This window comes from Meleagris gallopavo, chromosome 5 (assembly GCF_905368555.1).
Source record: "Meleagris gallopavo chromosome 5, MGAL_WU_HG_1.1, whole genome shotgun sequence".
In the NCBI taxonomy this organism is placed as follows: Eukaryota; Metazoa; Chordata; class Aves; order Galliformes; family Phasianidae; genus Meleagris; species Meleagris gallopavo.
In genome coordinates this window covers 58,460,123-58,482,343 of record NC_139408.1, presented here as the reverse complement: position 1 = coordinate 58,482,343, position 22,221 = coordinate 58,460,123, and the positions used below count along the sequence as shown (strand labels likewise).

Here is a 22,221-nt window from a genome sequence, read left to right as displayed (position 1 = left end):
GGATGAGAGCTGACTGTTGCAGGGCTAGTGTTTGGTTTGGAGGTAAAAAGTGCAGGTTCTTTAGCTCAGGGTCACACCTGAAGGGTGGCAGCTGTGTCTGAGCCTTGTCAGGTTGTAAAAATTAAAGCCAGTAATGGTTTGCACTTTTGATATCCAAGGCCAGGAATGAGGGTAAAACATCTGATGCTTTTGCATGCCTTTGCCATGATTGTTTTTGTTGTCTGAAATAGCAGCTTCTGCTCTGTTTTGATGCCAATGAAGCCTGAAGGAGCAAGGAGTCATCCTGCAAAACACACTCCGTATGTACAAGGTCCCATCAATACTGTGTTTAGAGTACTGCACAGATCTTGGAGACTGTTTGGAGTACCAAAACAGCATGGAAACAGCACTAAATGCCACTAAGAGAAACTGGGGGGTAGTCCTGCAGGGTAGGACTCCCCTCAGCTGAAGGCCATGCTCACCTGCTTCAGATGGCCACACAGGTGGAACAATGCACTGCCTTCTGCATAGGCCTCTTCTTTCTCCACTGGCAGGAAGGTCTTGGATGTCCTCTTGCTGAACCTCATCTGACAGTTGGTCTCTAGCCCACCTTGTGTTCTAGTGTTACTGGTCAGTAAGCATATGCCAAGGTACCTGAGTAGTCCCACTGATTTCTTGTGACTATAAAGCTGAATAGATGAATTTCCTGGACTGGGTATTAATGTGGGCTGATGTTGAAAGTGTGCAAATGAGCATTACGCAAACTTGCATCAGAATGCAGAAGCCTTTTTGTGTGGGAGAGGAGCTCCTTATCTTTAGGAAATTGAGTAATGCTGCAGAGATTTCTTCCAGTAGAAGGCACGCACAGGCATTGTAAGCAAGGCCAAAAGCTTTGAGAGCTCAATGAGCAAAGGGAGAGGAATAGAGAACTTTTCCCACTAGGAAATTCTGAAGCCAGTAATAAACCATCCTGCATGTACAGACATGCACATACATGTTAAATATGGGTATATTTACTTCTGCCCTCCCCACCCTGACAAAGAAACCTGTGGGTTTCTTTTCAGCCATACAAGCAATTGATTTAAGGTCTCAAAAATCTGAAGGACAAACTGGAAGACATAAAAGCCTGGAAAATTAAAATAAAAGTACAGTTTTCTCCCAGAAAAAGGGTGTATGCATTCCATTAAATAAAAGAAAACAAGAAATGGGGATAAGGTGCAGTGAAGGTAATGCCAGCAAGTTGCACACCAGTTAGCCAGGCAGATGTGTAGATACGACCAGTGCAATGACTGAGCTACCAGAAAAATGGCTCTAGAAAGAAAACTTATAAAGTATGCCTCTTTGCAGATCTTTACAGTAATTATAGGAAAAGAAAACAGAAAACCTGACAGCAAAAGGACATTTCTTTAATTACTAATAGTAATCTATCTTGGCTAAGTGGGATACAATAAAAGATGCTTAATTGTAAACATTCTCCCTCCTTTTGCTCTACTTCTCTCATCGGAACCTTGCTTTGGAAACACAGAATATTTGCCATTCTCTCATGGGTGCCGTAGATGTTCAAAGACCAACAGAAGCTGGTTGTTCCCTTGGTTTTTGTACATGAAGCATCTCCCCGGGACAGAAATGTGATGCAGAAGAGTGACGTGGCTCACAGGACTGCAGATGCTCACTTGTATGCCTCTACACTTAGAGTACAGCACTCTTCAGTGACAGCACCCACTGAAGGTGACACAAAAAAGAATGAAGTCTGTAAGCATTTCCATGAGAAGGTATGCACACTGCAGCCAAAAAGCACACAAGTTTTCCTACGTCTAGCTTACGCTGCAGATGTGGCTGAAGACACAGGAATTTACCTGCACTTAGCAATGCAGGCTTTCTGGCTGCTGCCACAGCACTGCTCAGGAGAAGGGAATGGAACAATTTCCAATGGGTGTGTGGCAGTTCCGGCTCAAATCCTCTCCCAGTCTCTCCTGGCCCAGCGGTCAGGGGGCCGCAGAGCCGCCCAGGAGAGGTTTGTATTTATTCCCCCTAGTCTGTTTGCAGATGGGGGTGACCTGTTGCAATATGTTGAGTCTAGAGGGTTTGGTGTTGAGCCCCTCACTGCCAGACAGACAGATAGTGAGGCACTGGAGTGTGTGCAGAGAAGGGAACGGAGCTGTGAGGGCCCTGGAGCACACATCTGGGAGAACAGCTGAGGAAGCTGGGATGGGTCAGTGTGGAAAAGGGGCTCAGGGGAGACTTTATAGCCCTCTGACAGCCTGAAAGGAGGATGTGCTGACGTGGGGGTTGGCCTCTGCTCCCAGGTAACAGCAACAGCACAGAGGGAACAGCCTCAAGTTGTGCCAGGGGAGGGTCAGGTTAATATTAGGAAACATTTCTTCTTCCAAAGAGCAGTCGGGTGCTGGAACCGGCTGCACAGGGAGGTGGTGGAGTCACCGTGCCTGGAGGTGTTCAGGGAACGTTGGGCTGTTGTACTGAGGGACGTGTTCAGCAGCAGTTCAGCACTGGCAGTCGAGGTGCCAGAAGGAGCTGTGTTTCAGTACCAATTACTTCAGCCCGAACCTCCTCACACACGGCTAGGATCTCCTTCTCAGTTGGAGTGTAGCCCTCTTCTGACCCCCTGTACGCTTGGCTCCAGAATCCCAGGGGTCGGCCTCGGGTCTCTCCTGAGGCTCTTTGCCTCAGACTCCAAGTGGGACCTTTCTCTCCAGCAGCAGTGTAGAGGATGTTCTTTACATCCTGTCCCATCCATACTGGCCCCAGGGCCACAGCACAGGCTATCTCCTTTTAATCTGTTCAAAAGCCTGCTGCTGCTGCTCAGGGCCCCACATAAAATCATTCTTCTGTGTCACCTGATAAAGGGGGCTTACAATAAGGCTGTAGTTTGGAACATGCATTCTCCAAAAGCCCACTACATCCAGAAAAGACTGTCTCTCTCTCTTGCTAGTGGGTGGAGACAGCAGTGATTTTGTCAATCACATCTGCTGGGATGCGACAACACCCATCTTGCCATTTTACTCCTAGGAACTGAATCTCCTGGGCAGGTTCCTACACTTTGTTTCACTTAATAGCGAAACCAGCTTGCAGAAGAATTATTTGCTCTCCTTTCTTAAAAACTTCCTCTGCTGTATCATCTCACACAACGATATCATCGATGTACTGCAGGTGTTCAGGAGCCCTGTTCCAATGTGGTTTGGATCAACCCATGGCAAACGGTCGGGCTGGTTTCCACCCCTGAGGCAAACAGTTCCAGGTATACTGAATACTCCTCAAAGTAAAAGCAAACTGTGGCCTGCATTCAGTGGCCAAAGGAATGGAGAAGAATGCACTGGCAGCGTCAGTGCTGGCATACCATTTGGCTGCTTTTGACTCCAGTTCCTACTGGAGTTCTGACATATCTGGCACAGCAGCACTCAGTGGAGGTGTGACTTCGTTCAGGCCATGCTGGTCCGCTGTCAGCCTCCATTCTCCACTGGCTTTGTGCACTGGCCATACGGGGCTGTTAAATGGTGAGTGGGTTCTGCTGATCGCTCCGTGACTCTCCAGCACCAAATTACTGTGCCACAGAATTTTGCAGAGCTTTCCTGGGCTCGGATCTATGGAAGCTCTTCTTGGTTGTACAAAGACTTCAGACAGGTCGGGGTGACCGTCCCCAGTATTACCGTCTGCTAAGCAATAGAGGGCGGGCTTGTCTTCAAAATCCAGGCTTCGTGCCCCTTCTGCCTCGCTCGTCTGAGTTACTGCCGGAGGAACGAAGGTTTTTATCTGCAGAAGCCCGTAGGATCAAATGTCCGCATTATTCTCTGTAAATGCTATCTTTGTTAAAGATGCTTGCAGTGACTACCAGGTTTTATGCCACACAGCAGTGTTTCTCTGGATTAAGTGAGAATTACGAAGTAAAACCATTCAGTGCTAATGGAGCAAATTACAGAATGCACTGTGTAATATAAAAAGTCTGATAGAACTGAATTAATATTAAAACTTTTTTAATTCATGAAATCATCGAACCATAGAGTTGTATGAATTAAAAGGAGCCCTTCAAGGCCCTCTGGTCCCACTGCCTGCAGTGCACAGGGACACCCACAGCTCCATCAGTGCTCACAGCCCATCCCCTGACCTCGGCTGTGTGCAGGGATGGGGCAGCACCGCCTCTCTGGGCAGCCTGTGCCAGCATCTCGCTACCCCTGTTGTGAAAAACTTACACCCAATTTAATCTCCCCTCTTTTAGCTTACTGCATGTGTAAAAGCTAAAAGATTAGTGCTTAAGTTACCCAGACAGAAAGAGATGTGAAGCCAATGACAGGGGCAGATAGTTACACTTTTTGCTGTTTACTTAGTGGTGGATTTTGTGGGTTGTTGATATTTTTACCCATTGTTTTTATTTTGCATCACGTTTTGTATTCTTCCCCTGTTACTGTGTGACCAGAGTGCTAAATCGTTTGGCCACTAACAATGGCTGAGCTCTTGCAGATGGCCTGTCACGATAAACTGCTTTGTGAAGTAATGCACCGCAAATGCCCTTTGCGTTCCAATGGGTTTTCCTCTCCAGGTCCTGCGGTAGCGCCCCGTGGCTCCGGGATGGAACAATCCTGGGCAGTAAAGAGATTGAGATAATGACAGTCCATGGTGACAGCAGGGCTGGCAGATCCAGCCTGGGGGAAGAAAGACACATCCTTGCCGATAGAAATGCGTCCATCCTTTGGGAATTGCAGCTTGGGAATCAAAGCTGACCTCATAGACAAGAATGACGGAGAACAAGCTTTTGATTTATGACGAGATGGAGCTCAAAGTCTGCCCTCCTGATCCTTCCTTACAACACACCTTTTGTATTTTATACGAGCTCTTGCACTTTATTCTTAGAATGTTATCTCCTGGGGTATCATCTTGAAGTCTTTCAGTTTTGCAGTCGGTTCACTCCTTTGAAGCAGGTCATTTTGTTTTTGGTGTTGTGTTGTTGGTTTTTTTTTACTCCAACTAAACCCCATTTTTATTATCACAGATAAACTAGCCATTTATATTTAATACTTATCAGTTGCCTTGGTTTGTTTCTTTTTCTATTTCCCCCTTTTCCCCCTCCCCCCAGCCTCTCCTGAAAGCTAAAACCAGATTTGCTTTCTAGACCATTGACTCATCTTGGGAGCCCCATTCCTTGGTACCTCATCTGTCCCAGGCACTTGAATATTAATGAGTTACATGTTTAGTAATTAAATGTGTGGGCCAGATCCTTAGTAAAATGTTGACCTCTTCTGCCTCCAATGAAGCGATGCCACTTTTCACCACTGATACCTAATTAAGGCACCCACTGCTGATGGGATCAGTATGTCCCCTTGGTGGGAAGCCTGCTGTCAGATAGCTGGACGCTTTGGTGTGCAGGTCTCCTGCAAACTTGTTAGCTCCCTCAAAGTGCTAAAACTGGGTCTTAACCTTGTTAGCTTATTCTCATCCAAATTATCCAGTCTTCCTATTGGCTTCATCTTTGCTGCGTCTTCTGTGACAAGCAATAGAAAGGACATAAAAAGCATTTATGGTGGTGTCAGTTATAAATGGGAAAGGCTATGACAGCATAAGCTCAAGCAAGCTTTCTGAAAAGGAATGTTTCTGTGCATCAGCTCCGTCGTAGCCGTGTTCAGGGTGCTGGTATTCCCACATATCTGCCAGCCTGTCTGTCATCTGCCTGCCCGTCTTCCTGACGTATATTGCTGTAGATAAATACGCTCCGCTGGCGATGAAAAGGAAGTGACCTCACAGGTTTGTCTGTTCAGCCACAAAGGTTTGGTTGTAACGTGACATTCCATCTGATTACTCTGGTTTACACCAAATTCAACAACCTGTGGCCTGCAGATACTCAGCGTAAAGAGCAGAGAGAGACTGACCTTGACAACCTCATTTCTCATTCCTTTCTTGTTATAGGTAATATAGCTGAAAATGTGGTTTTAATTATAGTACTAATGAAAACTGAAAATCCAGACAGACACTTGACAAACTCTGGTACGCTTTATATTACGTTTGTGCTAACTACAAAGTATCCAGCTGGGTGTAACATTATCTCTCTTTTCCTTGAGCATCCGCCTGACTTAAGCTGTATAATTAATGTGTACTTTGGCTGGAGATCAGTTTACAGTTGGCTTTTTAGCATCTTTACATTTTTTAAGATGTTGCAATGAAGCAAATCTGTTTCTTACCTGTGTGCCTGCACTCTCCAGGGGGAGCTGGTACCTGTGCAGGAGCACCGGTGGGGAGAACTCAACCAAAGTGCCTCTGCCAGCTGAGCCCCACGCATTGAAGCCTCCTCCAGAAGTACGTGTGGGGAACAGAAGCAAGGAACGCTGTGCCCATTTGTGCTTAGCCGCTATTCATCTCCTGCGTATGGCTTGTTGATTCTTATTGTGGCATTGATACACGACTGCTCAAAGCACAGTTTGAGAAGGGGCTGCTTTTATCTCATTTCTGTATCAGGAAAGGCCTTTGTTTTCAGAACTCACCAACTAGAAACCCATGTTCTCTGCCAGAGCCAAAAGCAATCAAAGCAGGTTCCCTGCCAAGCAACACCAGCACACCTTCATCCTGAGCTTAATGCTGGATTCCAGCTGGGCATCCCGTGCCCATGTATGCAGTGGTGTTACACTGAATACTGGCTTTCACTGAGCAAATGCTCTCTTGAGTCCAGACCGAAATCAGCTTTCAAGCCATTTCCTTGTAACATAAGGCGAGTTGAAATTGGGTTGCAAGTGTTAAAATTCCAAAGGCTTACCTTGCACCGCTGTTTTCAAGGACGTGCTGTGGAATCTGAGGGTTTCCTTCACAAAAATACTAACGGGATTCCTTGCCAAACATCCAAAAACATATCTGACATGAAGGGAAATGGCTTCAGTAGAGCTGCCTGCACAGCGGGGATCTCAAGGTGTTGCTCTTAGGGATGAATACGTAAGGATTTTCAGAGTTCGTAAGGCTGTTGCTGTGTTTTGATGTTGGTGAGCATGCACCAAGAGCCTCTCTGCATAGCCTGTCCGTAGCAGTGCTTTAAGCTTGCTTGCTGATACAACCAAAAGCCAAACATGGATGTGAAAAGTTTCTTCATGGATTTGTCATGAGGGGCTTTACTTCTTTCTGAAAGACCAACTGACTCCAGCTTCTGCGAAAGCCACCCCAAAATACCATAGCTAAAGGGCAGCTGCTTTTAAATAGTGCCTTTCTAACACTGTCTGGTGGGCACTGTTACAGATCTGCATTGCCCTAGAAAACATGGCACTAAAGTGGTGTATTTCCTTTGTAAGAAGGATGGTGTAGATTTTGGAAATAGCAGTCTTTCCATACGTGTGTGTTCCACTAACATTTTGAAGCCTTGTGTGAACTGAGGCCCTGTAGGCCAAGCACTGTGCTGACCTCTAAATGGGCACTGTAGAAAAATCCCAGCCCCCATTTCTACCACCACTGCTAAACTGGTTTTCGTGGTGTCTTGTGAGTGCCCGTTTGCCATAAGGGAGATGCACTGGCATCAATTAAAGGTGTTTCCCCTCTCATGGAGGAATAACACCTCGACTCCAGTTAGTAAGCAGTTCCGACAATGAATTAAAGCGGATGTTGCTGAGCTCTTGGTACTGACACACGTGGCATTGCAACCTTTAAAGTGTCCCTCCCGCAGCCCCTCTAGCTGTATTAAGGTCTAATTTCCATCCTATGAACACTCAGAAGAATGATTAAGAAAAGTACCCCATTCATATTCCATGTTATGCAGAGAAAATTCATGGCTGTGCAGTTTCTTGAGTGAAAGTGTGCTGGTGGGTAACACAGTATCACGTATTTGTTAATCCCATAATTTTACTAAACAGATCAACGGGATAGGCATAATAAAAGCATTTAATATTTAATATTGGTGCATTTTTAAGCGTTTGTTTTCCCCTTGTGGCAAATTGGACTGTATTTCCCCTTCCCCTTCAGAGCTCTGTGGAAGGAAAGAAAAGTGAAAGGAAGGCTCAGAGACAGCTGGAAAGCATCCTCCCCTATCTCCTCCATAACTGGACTCCTCGAGGAGAGAAAGTGTAGGGTATAATTACTAATAGTATTGACATTATGGCTTTCATAGCCCAAAGATGATTGCAAAGCTGAATACACATGAAACAGCAGTTTCTCAGCTGCCAATTTTGTCATAATATGCCACAAAGCATAGCAAAATAAACACCTTAATCCAACCCCTGAGATGACAAACATGGCAGGGAAAATAAGCAGCAAGCAAGGTGCTACACAGTATGGTTCCATGAGAAAAATCTCAAAGAGCTCCATAACGAATAGGCAAAAAGTTAACATGGTGACTGTGCTAACACTCTGTGGACTGTTAATGCAGTCCGGTCAGAAATGCTGTTGTCTCAACCCTCTGAGCCCCATGTTGGTGCCAAACTGACTGCTGTGGTTCAACCCAGCATGTTAAACACAGTCATCCACTTGCTTCCCCCCTTTGGCTCTGCGCAACATTGCCTAGCAGCAACTATAAACATTGGTGTGTTATCAACATGGTTCTTCTCCTAGAACCAAAGCATAGCATCGTACCAGGCTCTCTGAAGAAAACAATTCCATCCCAGCTGAAACTAAGACACTAGGAAAGAACAGTATGTGGTTAAAACAAAGTTCTTTTATCTGTAAGACCAAAATCTAATAAACTTTCAGAGTCTTCTCACAGCACGGATAAATAGTGCTGCATAGTATGCATTTGTGCAGCACTGGGTCCAGTGCTCCTCCCGTTTCAGCTGGAGATTTAAAAATGCAACACTGCAGTTGAAGGAGGGCAGATTTCAGTTGGATGTCAGGGGGAAGTTGTTTGCTGTGAGAGTGGTGAGGTGCTGGAACAGCTGTCCAGAGAGGCTGTGGATGCCCCGTCCATCCCTGGAGGTGTTCAAGGCCAGGTTGGATGGGGCCCTGGGCAGCCTGGGCTGCTGTGAGATGTGGAGGTTGGTGGCCCTGCCTGTGGTGGGGGTTGGAGCTTTGTGATCCTTGAGGTCCCTTCCAACCCAAGCCATCATATGATTCTATGATTCTATGATGCCAAGCAAATGTGGTGCTACAAAAGTGCTGCAAGCAAATTGCTTTTAAAAGCACAAAAGCGTATAATTTCTCCAAGTGGTGGTTCTAATAGCAATGACAGACAGCTCTGCCATAGCCCATGGCAGTGGATATTCAGCGTGGCAACAACATACTTTCTGGTTCTTTGAATTATGCTGCACATGGTGGCCCTGGAGCTACGTGTGGAATGGCTGTGGTGTGAGCTGATGGGCTATTTTGTGCCTCGGATGCAGAGTTTTTATGATGGCCGATACTCTGAAGCTCGTTCAGGCAATAAATTTACTTGCCTTTGAGTTTACAAGGCAATAAACAGTTGAGGCCTTTGACCTCAACATTTACCAAATACATTTGCAGCAGTTGTGTTTATTGACGACTATTTATAGGGAAGTATTTTATACCAAATTTCACGTGTGAAACAGAACAGCTTAACTTTGCAGTGCTTAATTCTTTCTGATTCCTGCCTCTGCTTCCTCTCTTTGATTTACTTCACTGGGAGAAGTTGCAGATTGATGCTGCAAAAGGTTCTGTTACGGACTGCAACAAATAATCTAACCCCCACTTTTTAGAACCTCGTCCATCTTTATGTGGCTGAGATAAAGCTGCATCTGTGTTACATTTTGCAAGGCTATTTGTATAAGATACAAATGCATTTGGGTTACGAATCCCACTCACTGCGTGTCACAGAGGCAGTCAGTTGCCACGATGGGTTGCCCATAGCCATGAGTTTGCTCTGATTTCCATCATGGGTTAAATGAAAGACTGACAGGCCTGGAGTTTACTGGAAAGGCAACAGCACTTTCATCCCTTCCTGCAACTGTAGGCTGAGCTCATACGAGGTGCACCTGAGTAACTGTTCCCCAAGCAACCCTGCTTTTGGAGCTGCCACTTTTTAAATTGCATTGGCCCCAGTCCAGCAAAATACTTGAGTTAATGTTTAATTTCAGGCATGAAGCATGGGACTTCAGTGTGACTGCTCGTAAGCTTAAAGATAAGCACATGCTCAAGTTCCTTGCTGGAAAATGGCCAGCATGCTTTTTATCTTGCAGGATTGAGCCTGTAAGGTACTCATTGCAATCTGCTGAGATCTTCTTGCTTGACTTCTTGCAGAAAAATGGTTTCAGATGCTGGGGAGTTATGGTCATTCACCTGTGAATGGCTGACCAGATTCTTGCCCCATGCAAGTTGCTTCATGCTACTTTTCAGCAAGATAGGCTGAAGAGTTTGCATCAGGAAATCTGTAGTCTTTTTGCAACTGGACTTTTTTCTTCTAGAGGTAGTTATACTAACATATCACAGAATCACAGGGATTCTGCTGGAAGGGACATCAAGAGATCACTGAGTCCAACCTCCTGCAAAGCAGGTCCCTACAGTATGTTGCACAGGTTGGTGTCCAGCTGGCTCCTGAATGTTTCCATAGGAGACTTCACCACCTCTCTGGGCTGTTCCAGAGCTTCATCTCCCTGACCATAGAGAAGTTCTTCTGCATATTAGTATGGAACTTCCTTTGTTCAGTATTGGGTCACTGTGAGGTCACGGCTTGAACTGCTGATGGAGCACCTGGTGCGGGAGTGCAGCTGGCCCAGGGTGCAGAGGCACCTTGTTTGCACCTGTGCTCCCTAGGGGACCAGAGGGGCTGGACCCAGAGTAGAGCCCCTGCTGGGCTCATATAAGGGCCAGCCACGGGAGGAGATCTCTTGGACTTGGGCTGCTTCTTGGGAAGGAGAGCTGCATAGCTGGAGATCCCCTTCACCAGTAGGGTGAGTTCAGCTCTTTTCTATATGTGATTGTTGGCTTACCTCTGAATATTTTCCTGGTATTGCTAAGAACCTGTCTGAAGTAATTTTGCTTCTCTGTGAGCATAACGGAAGTTTTAGGCCATTGCTCCTTGTCCTATAGCTGTGTACCACTGAGAAGAATTTGACCTTCTCCACTTGCCTCCCACCTCCCTTTAGAGATTCATAAATGTTTATCAGATCTTCTCTCAGCATTTTTTTCCCCAGACTGAACAGACCCAGGTCACTCAGCCTTTCTTCATACTGGAGGTGCTCCAGGCCCTTCATCATCTCTGTGGCCCTCTGCTGGATTCCTTCAAGGAGATCCCTGCTTCTTTGGAATTGGAGAGCCCAGAAATGCGCACAGGCGTAGTGCAGGAATATCATGAAAACTCTTAGAAAAATCCTTTTCAACCAGATGATCAGACTCGGGTGAACTACACCAAATCTGTTTAGAAAGTAGTGTTTGATATTTCATTAAGCTAACATAAATGGATCTAGAGTAAATTGCTTTCCAGTGCTGACTTTCATTAATGTGACATTAAGAAAGCGAGCTCACTCAGTAGAGTGGTTCCCTCCACACAGGAAGGAGTGATGCTTTGTGTATTTGGTATGGTGAATGCTGAAACGAGTATAAGAGGAATACTTTATTTCTGCAGCTTTAGCTTTGGGATTCACGTTCACCAGTTATCTCCCAGGTTCACACACTGGAGATCTGTGAAAATAATATGAAATGGTGTTGATTCACATGGAGATAGTGACAAACTGGAGTGCTGGGGCAGGACACAACAGTTTCTTGGAACCCCCGCTGTCTGTTTAATGAGGTGGCTGTGATGCTGGGCTGGAATTAAGGTCCTCTGGTAGGAGAGTGTCAGAGACAGCCCGTTGCTTTGTTGGGCTGGGTTTTGGATGTGTATCAGAACCCTGCTAAGGAAATCCTGTACAGGGATGTGTAGATGCTGCCTCAGTATGGATGTTTGGCTGAGTTTGCTGTGAAGCAGAAGGAAGGGATAGGCCCATCTGTAGGGGTGAATGCTTGCAGCCTCGTTGTGGCTAAATGTGAGTCCAAGAAGAAAAACGACACGGAGGAGGACAAGTGGGGAAGGACATCCCATTAGCAGCCTGCCTGTATGACACTGTAAAAGGCAACTCTAGATCTGTCAGCACAACTGTGTGTGGAGCATGCCAAGAAGCCAGATGCTGCTCCTGCTGCTGAAAGACTTTTTTCCACAGCTCGGTGCTGGGGCCTTGTGATGTGAAGCCCTGCCCCATGTGTGGCCATGGGTGCAGGACTTTGCTGCTGGCTAAAGCAGTGAAGACAAGAGAGGGAGGGATCTTATACTTGGGCTGATACATAAAGTAAAAACAAATTAATTGGGTTGCAAAGTCAATTTAAAAAGGGAAAGAAAATCCCTTTAAAAAAAAAAAAAAAAAGCCTTTGTAACACACAGTGATTTAATGTTTAGTAGTAACATCTGCCTTTGCTAGACTTCCCTCAGCTGTATTCCTCCCCACAAGGGCTAGTTTCTAATGAAGCATTACAAATAATTATATCATTTTTTAGAAGACCATTGCTAAGTGAATGAGAGGCATGCTTAATAGCACTGCGTTATCTGCCTCATCTTCCTTTGTGTGCATCTATCCTGAAGGATTACACCTTCCTGTGCATGCATTCTGGGTGGTGGAGGTGCACTCAGGAGTATCCTTTGGAGGCCAATGGGCAGAAATCCCCCAAATAAACCCACAGATCCTTAAGGAATCATTACAGCCCTCATCTATCCACCTGGCCCACTGGCTGCCCTCCAGGATCACTCTGTGTTGCTATGCAAGGAGTCACAGAGGTGCTGTGCTGTTCTTTGTGGCCCTCAAGGACTTGCTGAAAAGAAAAGAGCTGTTAAAATAAAAGGCTGCATTAAACAACAGCCATTAAGTTAAAGTTGGATGTAAATCTGCTGTAGTGTTTTTTAATTTTTATTTTTTAAAATTTGTTGTGTATATAGAAAATATCTACTTGTATGGAAATTTCTGACTAAATCCCCAAAGAGTTATATTTTGTGCTGAAATTCTATTTTCTTTTTATATCATTTTATTGATTGGAAATCCTTATTTTCTGCTGGAAATGTGTTGGAAATGGTTACCTTGTCTTGACATATTCAGGAAGGGGGAAAGCACTGATCACTTTGCCAGCAGATTTAATAAGCTTTTAATACTTTCCTGGCATATTCACGTACTTCTTGGTCTTCAAATTTGTATTGCAACCCAGAAATTCAGGGCAGGAAAAAAGGAGAAATAGATACTAAAAAAAATAGCTGAAATAGGACAGGAAAAAAAACGCTACTGTGCAGTTTCCTGTGTGATGCTTCCCAGCTAGAGTGTAATTCCAACTGCCACAAAGTGACTGTCAGATTTCATTGGTGCTTCATGGAAACTTCGTATCTGGAAGTGCCCAGAGGAAAGCACGCAGTGCCCTGCCTCTGTTATGGGCTGTGCCTCAGTTAATCCCACCAGCCTGCTGGGAGCATCCTTCTAGAATCCTAGAGTCACTAATGTTGGAAAAGACCTCCAGCCCTGACCGCCCCACCCTGCCCACATCCCCCAGTGCCACATCTCCACTGTTCCTGAACACTTCCAGACACGGTGACCCCACCACCCCTGGGCAGCTGTGCCACTGCATCTCTGCTCTTTTGGAGAAGAAATGTTTCCTGCTATCCAACCTGAATCTCCCCTTGTGCAACTTGAGATCATTGCCTCTTGTCCTACAATGCTGTGGGTGGCAATGTTTTACACAGATAATCTCCTCTTTTCTAGGTTAGCTGGCCACCATCAGCAACTTACTCTCACAGTGGTTAAGTCAACAGTGACTGAGACAACAGAGCCCAGATATTGGTAAGTGTGTGAAATTTACGTTAAAGTAATCAACATGCTGTTGATGTAAGCTGTCTTGTATTTGTCTTTTTTGCTTGATAACCCTTTTTCCCATGTGCAACAAGTCCTGCCAAATCAGATGCAAGAATATCTGCTGAGGTATTTTGACTGATTTAGTAGCTTGCCCTACTGTAAGAGGAAAAACTGTGAATGCCCCAGCCCTGGAGGTGTTCAAGGTCGGGTTGGCTGGGGCCCTGGACAGCTTGATCTATGGGTTGCCAACCCTGCCTGTGGCAGAGGATTGGAACTGGATGATCTTCAAGGTCCCTTCCAGCCAAAGTCAATCTGTGGTTCTGTGAAATGAACGGAAAAGTCAAGGGCGCTCATAAAGAATAGTCTGGTGCAGCCCTTCATATTCATTCTGGGGAAGAAATAGCTCAAGCATACTATGGTTGTAGCCTTAGTAAGAATAAACTGACATGGTTTTTGTGGAGTTACTCCAGTTGATCTCAGCCGTGAGCTGCTGAGATGCTTATTTGATAAATAACTGTGTGACATGGCATGTTTTGGGGGATCATGCTCTTACTGAAGGTATTAAAAATATCTGGAGGATGTTGTAGCATTAGATAGTTATGCACATTAAATAATGCTATTGGCGGTGCTATCTGGAGCTTTACATTGTAATGCTGTGTTACTGGTTGGTTATATCTCTGTCACTTTTTTTTTCTAAGCAATAGCTAAAACCAACTCCCTTGTTGCTGAGATTGGAAAAAGATTGGAAAAAGATGCATGTTGTTGTTGCTCAAAGTGAAAATATTATAAAAATCACACTTTGGACAAAGACATGAAACCTGACCTGGAAGTGGAAATTGTTCTGATATCAGAAGGATCTCTTGGCATCCCAGTGCAGTGTTTTATCCCCAGTCTGGCCAAGCTGTGTGGCTCTCAGAATCTTTGCAGATGTTCATAGATGTTTAGGAGAGGCTTGTTAGGGTTTGGCAGCTAAATCCTCTCAAGTCCCCATCTGAACTGAACAAATTCATTCTCATAACTTCTTTACAGAGGATAAAAGAAAAGCCAGTAGGGCCATAGGAATGCCTATGTCCTAATCTTTTTCCAAACAGGCCTAAAGGGGCTTGTTCATCAGGCTTCGAATCCCTGACAAATCATCAGCATTTCAGAAAACAAGCCTTGTGCCAAGTGTAGAACTGATCTTCCAAGAATGCCTGTTTCATGTTTGTCCCTGCAGCTATAAGGGCAGCAACTCACCTCACTGGTACACCTCAAGAGAGGTTCCCCTAGAGCTCAGAAGGAAGATGTATGGGAATATAGCCAGGATGGTTGCCTGTATGCACGAGAATGCCTTTGTTCTGGAAACTGTATTTTGCATTTCTTACTTAAAGCATTAAGAAAGACCACATCCAATTTTCCCTGTAGTAAAAGTGACCAATTCCTTTGTCAACTCAGTGTGTGACACTGTTGGTTCTGAGAAACTTGCTGTTCTCAAATACTTAAGCATGTTTGTGTCATTCTTATGTCATTAAGGACATGCTTAATTCTCCTGGCTTGATGAGGAACATAAGTCTCTAAAGGTAATCACATGCTAAAGTGCCTTTTTGGAAAGGGATTGATTTAAACCTGATAGATTTAGACCCAGGGATGTGGCTTGGTGGGCATGGTGGGGGTGGGTTGATGGAGAAGACCTCTAAGATCACCAAGACCAACCAACCTTAATGATTCTGTGATACAACTACAAAAATCTTCCTGTTGACGAAGTGCCCATTCAGCAGCAGTAGTGTGGAGCTGTACTGCTGCTCATCTAATCATAGCAATACGGGACTGAAAGGCTCTTGGTACAGAGTTCTTTGACTGCAAGGGTGCTCAGCCTGTGACGCAGAGGCTGGATATTGCCCCCAGATAAAAATAAATCCACCTGTAATTGGTTCCTCCTTTTCAGATGTAACTCAGGAGCACATGAAGGGTGGGCAGTTGGCTTCAGATGTTGCTTTGGTGGTGGGAACTGGGTGAGCATGGCCTGTGTTTCCCAGAATTATAGAATGCCTTGGGTTAGAAGGGACCTCAAAACCTATCCAGTTCCAACTCCCTGCCATGGGCAGGTGCCCCCACCAGCATGGCCTTGGGCACCTCCAGGGATGGGGCACCCACAGCTCTCTGGATAGCGGTGCCAGGGCCTCACTGGCCTCTCAGTGAAAATTTTTCTTATGGAGAACTTGCTGTTTTTGTTTTTTTTCTTGAGGTTCCTGGAGTTGTCTTCCATGGGGTATGTGGTGCCAGAAATGAGGTCCTGTGACAAATATCAGCCAGGTGTAGACCAGCATCTCTGGAGCAGTTTGTTTGGGCTGCAGGACATATCATCCTAAGTCTCTGTAAAGAAGGTTGCTGGGAACAATCTCTTCAAGCTCAACTAAAATCCACAACATTACTTTTGCTGGGATGCCCCAGGAAGTTCTGTTCTTCTGTTCAGACAGGTGGTGTCTTGGCAGGTTGTGGAGGGAGGACAGGAAAGAATGGCCCAGCCAGCACTCCTGAGCACTGCTCGTGCAGTTGGCAGCCTTGCTAAGATGGCACTGGCCATACCTACATCCTTCTTGGTCAACAGACTGGGGATCCTCATGAATTGGCACAAGGATTTTTTCAGACCTCACGGTTAAATATCAACAGTAATTGTTGTGAAGGTCCCTCAGACAAACAGTCTGTTGGGTTTCATGTTTCTGTAAGCCGCTTTTGAACTCATAAAGCGTTCCAAAATGCTCTGGTCCAAATTTGGTTGTCAGCGCTGCTGGTTTGTGGGATGAAGCTTTTCGCTCCAGGGTTGTACCTGAGGCCCATTTCTGACCACCTTGCTCGTTTGGACTGCTTGAGTGAATCAGGTGAGAGGAATTAGGGTGCGGAACTCAATTTGTCTCTATTCTGTCAGCAGAAATTTGGTGAAAACCTCAGTGAGGGTGTTGGTGGTATGAGTGTCCAGCTGCTAAAATACAGATGTTGTGCAGCTAAACTGGATTGATCCAGAATAGTATTCCCTGGCAAGGTTTAGCATTCTTGATGCAAAGTGAACCCTCGCAGCAGGGCCTCTTATACTGTACGTTTGTTCTTTAATGAGGCAGATATTTAATCAATTGTAGAGAATACTGGTATCTGTGTTTTGCATATGTTTCAAATAACAATGAAACTTATACACGGTTGGAGTAATTGAAGCATAGCCTGATTTCAGAAGGGTGCACAGTCCTTACTGTGGTGTAATTTGAAGAGATTGGGGATCAATCAAAGTGCTTTAAAATTAAGGGTTTTCTGCAGCTGGGACACTCCCAAGTTGAGCTACTTTGGTTTCAGTTTATAGCTCAGCCTTTTTTCCCCAAGTCAAATGGTTTATTGTGCCCAGGATTTTGTAACTGTCACGTCTGAAAAGGAAAAGTATCTTTAAAAACCTGATATTCCATGGAGATCTAAACCTGCATTGAGCTGTGACCCAAACGTACCCTGAAGTTTAACGGCAAGATGTTTAAGATTTAAATCCAGACCCATGTTTCACATGAGTTCCTACCCTTACATGTCAGAATTTGAATGTAATATTCACTGAAGATATTGGAATTTGCTTTTGCTTCACTGTTCTCATACTGGTCACACTTCTGGCAATTATTTACTGCCCCCAAACATGACTTTAGCTCTTTACCAGAAACCCCTTATCCTTACAGTGATCCATACCATTTGGGTTCTATCTCTGCCTGCAAACATCCAGATGTGGCACTGAGGGATGTGTTTTAGTGGGGAAACGGTGGTGGGAGGTGAGTAGTTGGACTGGATGATCTTGGAGGTCTTTTCCAACCTTGGTGATTCGATGACTCTGTGATGTTCTGGAGCACTGAAAATTCCCATATGAATGGGTAGAACCACTACCAGGTTTTCATAGTGTTGCATTATGAATGTATGTTAAGTTATTCTCTGCATTTTCTTGCTTATTCCCCATGGAATAGAGACTAATATTTCTGGAGATAAAAGAACCAAACCTTGGTGATCGAGTTCTGATCCAATACCTGCTGAGTAGAGTGGAGATCTCTCACTGCTTAACAGGGCTGTGTGTAGGGCTGAGGAATAGCACATGAGGAGTCAGAACTAGGACAAGTTGTGTTTAGCTGTGCTCAAGCAACTTGTTGGACGATTTCAGCGATGTAGGCTACTTCTGTTTTGCAGCTGACAATTAATTGAGAATCTTTCTATGAACAAAGAGCCTCGGCTGAATGATGATTCTTAAATTCATTGATCCAATAGGTGGGTTTTATAGAGGAAAAAATCCAGTAGTCCAATACAGTCAGATATTTCAATCTATTTTGAGATTCATGTTATGGCTTTTATTAATGGGTAAACCTAGAGGTATTTCTAATAGCTGGGGAAAAAAGACAATAAAAGCATCTGTGTAGAAAGAATATGCAAAATGAAGTGTGAAAAGTAGATGGAATGTAGAATGCCGTATGTAAGACATCATGGTAAGTAATGAATGGGAGTTGCTTACGTGGAACTCATCACAGGATCAGGTCCTGCAGGTCCCTGCAAAGGGAATGGGGACACAGCACTGGGGGATCTCCAAACCTTCTGGTTCCTGATGCATTGGTGGTTGTACTTCAGAAGCACTTGTCGTGCTTCTACGACTTTTAACGTAGAATTTATGGGGTAAACTGCAATGCAGTTAAGTAGAGAAGCTCCAAACAAAACCACATCAAATTACTTAGCAAAATGAATATTTTGAAAAGTGATGTAAATTTGTCCAGCATTAATGAAATTATATGGCGAACATGAAAACAAATTAGAGTGCACTGAGCCTTAAAAAGGTGAAGAGAAGTTTTCTGGAGTGAGAGATCTGACAGCTGCTATCTATGACATACAAGAGGAAGACAAAGGTTAGGAATGCGGCGTGCTTTAGAACAGAAGATTCTCTGTGCTTTGTCTTCTATATCGATAAATGAAAATAGAGTTTTGTGGTTAGGATATGGCTTCAAGTGCAAAGATAAGAGCCCGGGTAAATACCAGCACTCCTCCATTCCCGAGGGAAGTTGTGGCCTGCCCACATAATTTGCAGATAAAGTCCCATCTGTTAAAACAAAGTGCTGCAGCACCAGTAATAAATTTCAAGCAAAGACCAAGAGAGGTTATTTTTGCATGATGGTCTTTGGTGAGCTTTATTTTAAAGCAGAAAAGTATTTGGAACTGCAGTACAGCGGGTGGTGTTGGCTTTCAGTTAGCTGTACTCTTTTATGGGGCAAATGAGAAATCCTGCCCCGCTTTATTTCCCCAGTAAACACCGCCGCATGACGAACCAGTGTGAGAATCCAGTCATAAGGAAAACTCTGCTTCACAAATGACACACGCAGAAAAACAGCAGATGTCTGATGAAGTAAAGGACCAACTTATTGCCAAGTCTTTGGAAAACAAAATTAATTTCCTTTCCTCTTTGATAATGATGATGTAATGTAGTTAATAGGAAGAGCCTGCCATGCTCATGGAGTTATTAAAGAAGAAATGTAAGACATGCAGCAGGTCAGAAATAGGGGCTTACTTACCAGTGCTATAACCAGGAGGGTATTCATAGATGTGGAGCAGAAAGAAACGTGATAATGATGTAGAATGTTGCATTCTGCCTTATTTGAAGCACAAGGGTGTAAAGAAACAAAACTCATGAATGTCCCTTTAATTTGTACAGAGCTCTGGTTGTTCAGTGCAAAGAAGAGACGTCTTGGTTGGCAGCTCTTTTGGTTGAGCGAAATCAAAAGTACTTTGGCTTGGTTCTACAACCTTGGTTGGCCTCTTCTCACCCATAAGTCGTGACTGAATCTGAGAGAATGGCCTCAAGCTGTGCCAGGGGAGGATCAGGTGTGAGAGCAGGAAAAACTTCTCCAAAAGAGTGGTCAGGAGCTAGCATGGGCTGCACAGGGAGGCGGTGGAGTCGCTGCCTGAGGGCTCAGGAAATGTCTGATGTTGTACTAAGGAACAAGGCTTAGTGGGAAGTACTGGTGGTGGACGGGTGGTTGGACTGGATGATCTTGGAGGTCTTTTCCAACCGTGGTGATTCTAAGATTCCGTTTTTTCCCTAATAAGGTGTAACCCAAAGGTCAGTGGCTGAATGGACGTGGCCCCGAGTGTCTTGGTGGGTAGGAAACACCTCGAAGAAAGAATGGCAAAAGAGAGATAGCAGCTATTCTTAATTTTCAAATTCTTAACTTTGCCCTTGAATTGACCGAGCCGAGGAGCTGTGGGCGGGCCCGAGGTTGGCTTGCACCGCTCCCTTCGGTCGCTAGATGTCCCCGCACGCTGCTGCGGCACGGAGTGGCGTCGGGAAGGTGAACGGGAGCGAGTCCCGTCATTTCCTTGGGGGCTGTGGGAAGGTGTCCCGTGCAGGGACGCTTCGTGGTCTCTGTGCGCTCCGGTGGCGGAGCAGGCAGTGCTGGGATGCGCTGTGCTCTTACTGCCGGCACTACGAACGTTGGAGTTGTTCGTGGGAACTGCCGAGGAGATGCTCGAACGGTTTAAGGAGCCGTACCTGGCTTGGCGAAGCTTTGATGATTCAATCTCCTCCCCCGGTGGCAAACAGTACAGGTGTACGGAGGTGATACTGAAATGGGAGGCTCCTTGCCGAGGAGCCACCGTTGGCTGTGTGCACCTACCTGCGTGCCTACGGGATCCCGCAGTGCCGCAGTGGTGTAACTAATGGTGATGTTAGCAAGGCCCACGATAACAATCTGAAGTTTTGCATTACAAAGCACGTTCCCCAGCTCTGCCGCATAAGAGAAGCAGTACCTAATTAACCAAAGCCTGATGCTGACCTGTTATGCAGATGATGGTCGGGCTAGATGATCTTAGAGGTCTTTTCCATCCTTAATCATTCTTTGACTTGCATTTATTTCTATTTTTTACCCCTTGAGTAAAAAACGAGCCCACTGTGATGAACGTGGCTGCTCACCTCTGTCTGGGGGTGAACGGCACAACGCTGTTGCTATGGCTGTCCTTGTCCTCGTGCAGGTTGCAGGACTGGGTTTTCCTTCCTATGGACTGTAGGTTTGCTATGTCTGGAGGCCAGCACACACTTGCTGGAAGGTTGGCTTTGAAGTATGCTGTCCTCCCAAGGATTTCACTTGTTGGGACTCACTGGGCTGTCTGTATGGCATGATGTGCCTTAACATTTTAGGTGCTTTTTCTCCACCATTAAATATTTCCGCCTTGAGTGCAAATCAGAAATACAGAAAGCAGAGCAAAACACTGCAGAAGTAATGGCAGTTTCCAATTAACACGGGAAAAATATTGCCAGAATTCGGTGTAAAATACCAAACATAACTCTTGAGGGGAAAAGAACATGTGACAGACACAACCAGCTTCAGCTGAAATATCTGCACAGGGACTGCAGTATTTCTTTTATTGTTACAGTTTTGCATATTTGGCAGAAAGTTTACAGGCATTTACTTCAGTCTCAGGTTGCCCTATTCCTTATTTGACTGCTCACATGTTGTTACAACAATAAAATTATTTGGGGTTTTGTTAAATACTTACAAAACTACCATGGGCATTAAAATAAACACCACCTGATAGAGTGTGTGTTTATTAACCTTGGGTGCTCAGCCACTTAAGGCTCACCTGCCAATGAGTGTTTCACACCAAAACAATCAGCTGAAGTTCAGCACGTGGGGCTGCTCACGCAGCGGGGACAGGTTGGAGAGGAGGACTTGTTCTTCTAAAATAGTGGTCAGGCAGTGATAAAGGCTGCCCGTGGAGTGGAGGGGTCACCATCCTGGAGGTGTTCCAGAGCCATGGGGATGTGGCACTGAGGGATGTGGGCATGGGGGGGGGGAGGGAGGGGGTGGGGGGGGGAGGGGGTGGGCTGCTGGTTGGGCTTGTGTATCTTTTCCATCCAGACCTCTCTATCCCCCCACATCTCCTCTCTCCCAAATAACTACGCTGTGGGTAAACCAACCCCATACAACATCAAGTGTATGTTGAGGTTAGGTCACCCACAGCTATCCAGCTGGAATGATGGCTCGTAAAGTAAAAGTGACCCCTTGAAATTCCTGTATTTAGTAGGTTTGTTCACGTTTCAACTGGATAACTAATTATTTTTTTATCGTGCTAATGGGCTGTTATTCATATGTGGAAGCCATTTACTGCATGCACTGGATGGAAACAGACTCGTATTTCAGCTCGGAATATTTAACACTTAATAAGGTAGCCACCTGCTTTTAAGGTTATTCCAGCATATTCAAATACATTTTACTGCTCATTGTGAATGCTGGGATTATTTTTGATCTCCTGTAATGAAACAAATAGCCAAACCAATTTAAGCACTGTATTAAAAAAAAAAAAAAAAAATCTAGCCCCTTTAATTTTCTAAAATTCAGACAACTTTGTAGCAGCACCTTATAAATCACTTTGTGTTCTGTAAGTTTAAAAGCCAGGGCTGTGTGTAGCAAATGTTGGTTCTTCTCAATGTGACACAGTGAAAGCACGGAGCGCACGGCGGGGTGAGGGCAGGTGCTGGGCTCCCATT

General features: G+C 45.1%; 1 long non-coding RNA gene across 1 annotated transcript in view; it reads left to right on the top strand.

Annotated features, from left to right (window-relative positions):
* Positions 1 to 22,221, top strand: part of LOC116216707 (uncharacterized) — a 146,235-nt gene that overhangs the window by 1,508 nt on the left and 122,506 nt on the right. Inside the window, exon 2 of the long non-coding RNA XR_014883838.1 lies at positions 13,617 to 13,694. This is a non-coding gene — a long non-coding RNA (uncharacterized LOC116216707). The remainder of the gene's footprint in view (positions 1 to 13,616; positions 13,695 to 22,221) is intronic.